Raw genomic sequence first — 5065 nt, forward strand, 5'->3', positions numbered from 1 at the left:
CAAAGTGTGGTACTCATCCCCACTCTGGACATGAGATGTTTAAGGCACATATAGTGGTGGATCAATACTGCATATTGCAAACCAGACAAGTGGGCTACCTGGGAGAAAATGATTTCCTACTTACTCACTACAGGTGTAGACCTCAGGACGGATGCCACAGAGGAGATTCAGGCTCTGGAGGGGGATGGAGGAGACAACTTCCAGCCCAGAACATCTGTCGTTCTCTGACTTGGCCCCAGTGCACAGGGCTGTTAGCCCTTAGGCATCTCTCATGGTGTTTCTCTGTCTCCTGCCAGGTAAAGCTGGCTATCTTCTTGGTAAGCTGCCAGCTATCCATTTTGGGAAACCAGGGAAGGATCCAAAACTGGGCTCTGAGATACTGGACTTAAGAGCAGACTTCCTAGTTACAATCTAGTAAGGAGCACATAGTCCCCTGGACACTGGCCTGCCTAAAATTATCAAAATGTTCTGTTTATAACATTTAGTCTGTGAGACTGCAGTTGTAGGCAAGTGTGCATACTTTTGTCCACGTGTTCATATACACACATGCATTTGCTACACATATTTCCTTACATTCATAGAGACATCTTAACGAATATCTCCATGTGCAAATGGAAGTTGACCTTTTGCACATAGACTGAGGTCACGGTGCTCCTCTGCTTCTCAGAGTAAGCCCACTGGTACGTAGGGAGACTCTGTTCGTATATTTTGCCGTGAGCCAACTGGCTGTTGGTCAGTGGACCCTTGGGGCTGTCTTGCAGACAAGTCTCCAAGATAGCCATTCTCAGATTGAAGTGGAGGAGGCCACTGCTGCCTGGCACTCCATGGACAGGGCAGAGGCCATAGCTGCCTCTTTCGGCCCTGGGACAGGCATCAGTGACCACCAGGCTCCCACACAGGGCAGTCAAAATGAAAACTTACCAAGGACCTAGCTCTATTCCAGCACTGTTACCAACCACATGGTGGTCTTTCCCTTTTGTAAAACCTCCATGCCTTTGCTCCAGGAGTTTTCCTTCCTTGAATGCCTGTCTACAGTCAGTGTTTAGACCTAGCTTCAGGAACAGGGTGCTGCTGCATCCAGGGAGCTTTCCATTGCCCCCACCTTCCCTTCTCCCAAGTTTGAATTTGTCACTACTTTCCCATACCTTCTCTATTCCATTGTTTCTATCTTGGTGCATTGTAATATATTCGTGTGCATGCCTGCCTCTCCAGACTCAGACGATAGCATGGGAAACATGGTACATATCCATCTTTGCATTTGCACCATCTAGTGTGGTGCCATTATAAGTCCCAGTGTCCCATTGACCTGAAATGGTCCCTCATCCTTTGGCAGTTAATGCCCCTGTGATTGGAACATGGGGAGAATACATATCCTTCCTCTGATTAAGTCAGGTGAACATTTAATCAGTGCCGAGCACCGTGCTAGGCTCTGGGGCTATAAAGGTACATACAGCACATTTCCTATCTGCTAAGATGTCATAGTCTAGGGAGAAATACAAAACTTTATATACATAGTTCCAATGAGGTGGGGTACAGAGTAAGGGTGCAGAAGTTGCACGAATCTGGGCCTGAGAGTGACAATGCGGGTGCTGTTGCTCACAGTGCAGTCCTGTTCCTGGTGTCTGGCACACTGAGTGACTTGGGCAGCACCAGCCGGGTCGGGGCAGAGAAGCTGTGCCAACCAGAAAGGCGATGTGGCTTCCCAGTGAGCTGCCAAAACCCCCTAGGGTTCGTGACTTCACTGCTTTGCCAGAATGAAATGCCTGAGTGGGGCCATAACTGTTCCCATGGGAGTCAGGAAGGCCGTTCATGTCCCAGCCCAGCACCCAGCCAAGTAACTGAGAGACCTTGGCCCACAAGTTGTCATTCACGGCACACTGCCAAGCTGTCTTCAGCCCTGAAATCTGGTCAGTGGTGACACCACAGATGTAGCAACCAGCAGAGGTGGCACTAAATGCTGCTGCCTCATAGGGCATCTCTGAGAGCTTCAACCACAGGTTTTCCTGGATAACATACACAAACACTCCATCATTAACTTGCCGTGGGCCTTCCTACTACCTAGGATGATCACTGAATCAAGCAGGGCCTCTTTCCACTGGCAGCTCTGCAGGCTGGATGGTCTCTCCTGCTTTCCTTCCACAAGGACATTCTCCATCAAGGTTGCATGGGCTGAGTTGTCAGAGCTGGCAAACATCAGCACCTTGTTGGAGATGGCATTGAAATTGATGTAATAGGACTTCATGAAATACTTCTCCTGCTCATCCTTCTGAAAGTACACTCAAATGATGAGTGTACTGAGATCCTGGTCCTTGTTGAGCACATGCAAATCTTCATCTTGAAACAGGCAGCTGAACATGACAGGTGGACAAGAAATGAAGCCCTCAGGCTGCATAGACCCCTCAGGACTGGCCCAGTAGTGGAAGTTGCCACAAATGCCAGAGTAGACCAAATCTGATAGACTCTTTGAGCTCAAACATCTCAGCCCAGATGAGGTAGTGCAAACAGTTGACAGGGCTAGTGGACTTAATCAGAAAGCCATTGCAGTGGATTTGAAGGCCTGTTGTGTTGAAATACTGGGCCCCATGAAGGAGGTTCTCCACATTCTGCTCCGAGATCATCACCTTGCCGCTGTACAAGTAGCCCAGTAGCTCGTCCACCATAGCCAGACTCAGGTAGTTGGGGTCAAGGGTGGTAAAGAGCTCATTAGTGGTCTTCACATCATCACTGGAGATGAGGCCCTTCACTACTGGAGAGGCAGCAGCCAGCACATTGCGATGTGCAAAAAGACATGGTGGTCCACAGTTAGGGCCATGTCCCAGTACCTTTTGGATTTCTTCTCTTTGAGGTTTCAATTTCTGCAGCAAAAAGCTGTCACAATTTTTCTCAGTGAATTCCCATTTCCTGTTGCTTCCTGCTGGCTGAGATAGATCAGCAGCAAGTAGTAGAGAAAAGACTTTCTTACACCATTGAGATTCAGACTGATGGTTGTTTGTAGCTGATGGAGGAGTAGAGGCTGAGAGAGAGGGTGATGTCATAGAGTCAATGAGGTCATCACAATGCAGGTCCCCCTGAGAGCTTTCTCATAGGCTCAGGGCCTTTCTTGCCTCTGATGGCTCCAATCTGCCCAGGCCAGGTACCCGATCAGGACCTGGTGCACAGGGTTCAGAGCTCAGAAGGACACTCAGAGATGGGTTGAGACTCCCACCTGGGGCTTTCAAACCTCAGTTCAAGGCTGCTTCTGGAATGTCAGAGCCAATTTGGGCAGGGGGTGGTGTAGGCAGGGATAAGGGCAGGCTGAGGGAAGGAAGGAGATTATCAGATCATCTAGAAGTATCCCCCCATCATACAGGAGGGAAAATGAGGCCCAGAGAAGAGAACGGACTTACCCAACATCACACTGCCAGTTGGAGTAGAACAGGGCTGGAAACCAAGCTTTCTGTAACTTAGTACTCTCTCCACCCTTCCAGGAAGCTCCTCACTACTCAGCTTTCCCTAGTCTCTGATTCTCAGGCCTGGAATTACCTTTCTCTGCTCCTGTCCATCAGAGAAGAAAGGCTCTGTCCTTTGGCTTCTGAGCTTTGTCACCACAGATAACCACTCTTCTTTAAAGCAGAGGGAGAAGCGCAGGCCACTCACTGGAGCAGGGATGCTGGAGTTAGCCACTCCCTGGGGGATGGGAGGGCCTCTAAAGCCTTGATTATTTTTCCAAGTCTCTAGTTGTAAAACATTGGGGGCATTGGTGGGTCAGCTCTCTCCATCAAGTATGGACTTGGCCAAATTGCTCAGACTCTCTAAACCTCAGTTTCCTCATGTGTGAGATGGGAATAATAGTACCTGCTTCAAAGATTGTTGAGAGTTTAAATGAGAAAATGATCAAAGATTGTTAGCACAGTGTTTGGCTCATAGCAAACATTTGATAAGCACTAGCTGCCATTTTGTTAGTGCCATCGAATGCATTCTGACTCCTAGGAATGCTGTGTACAACAGAGCAGAACCCTGTGTGGTCTTTTTGTGCCATCCTCTCACCCTTCAGCACTACATCAGACAAAGCTCCACTGCTATTCACAGGGATTTCATGGCCAATTCTTTTCAGAAGTGAGTGGCCAGGTCCTTCTTCCTAGTCCATCTTAGTCTAGATCTCTGCTGAAACCTGCTGGTATTTGAAATCTGGTGGCATAGCCTTCAGCATCACAGCAACACACAGCCTGCACGGTATGACAAGCAGATGAGTGGTGTGTTCCCTGAGCAAGAAAGAACCCTGGGTGACAGGTGGGGAGAGCTGCAAACTCTTAACCACTGGACCACCAGGGCTGGCAGAATTGTTTTGTGAGGTGTTGTTTGCTTAACATGAACACTATATATTACTTTCTGCAACCTTTTTTCCACCACTTTCAGTTCATTTCTGAAAGAATGCTCAAGAATCCAGGATAGATGCTTTGATTCTTCTCAGAGTTATTTATATTTTACCTCTGTGGTTCTCAAAATATGCCCCTACCCCCTGCTGTATTAGCATCTCCTAGGAATTTGCTTAAAATGCAGAATACAGGCCCCACCCTAGTGAGGTGAATCAAAAGCTCAGAAGGTGGGGCCCAGCAAAGCCCCTTTTAACCAGCCCTTCACACAACTGTCATGCAGGCTGATGTCTGGGAGCCACTACTCCACATCTGGCTACTCAAAACTACTTCACCATCACCTGTACTCTTGCTAGAAATCTGCAGTTTAACAAGAACCAGGTGACACATTAGTAAAGTTTGAGAAGCGCTGGTCTACCTCAGAGCCATAGACGTAACCCCAATTCCTATTTCCCACACCCACTCACACACAGGGTATCTATGAGTGGTTTCTGGGGAGGGGGAGAGGGGAGGCCAACAGAAAGAGCAGTGGCTTTTAATCTCTTTGAATTTGAATCTATCACTCCCATGGATAAAACATCAGCACTGCATGCCCTAGTTAGGCAGAGCATATTAGCAGTGCCATCTTTTGTTCATGACACAGCACATAACTACCAGTAAACCACCCTGGAAATTTACTGCTCTTAGGTATCAGTGTTATTTCACAAGTTTTC

General features: G+C 48.1%; 1 pseudogene; it reads right to left on the reverse strand.

Moving 5' to 3' along the window:
• Positions 1 to 1400: 1400 nt before the first annotated feature.
• On the reverse strand, positions 1401 to 3035 carry LOC124232381 (calicin-like; annotated as a pseudogene).
• Between the last annotated feature and the right edge of the window lie 2030 nt (positions 3036 to 5065).

This window comes from Equus quagga, unplaced genomic scaffold, assembly GCF_021613505.1.
Source record: "Equus quagga isolate Etosha38 unplaced genomic scaffold, UCLA_HA_Equagga_1.0 HiC_scaffold_5211_RagTag, whole genome shotgun sequence".
In the NCBI taxonomy this organism is placed as follows: Eukaryota; Metazoa; Chordata; class Mammalia; order Perissodactyla; family Equidae; genus Equus; species Equus quagga.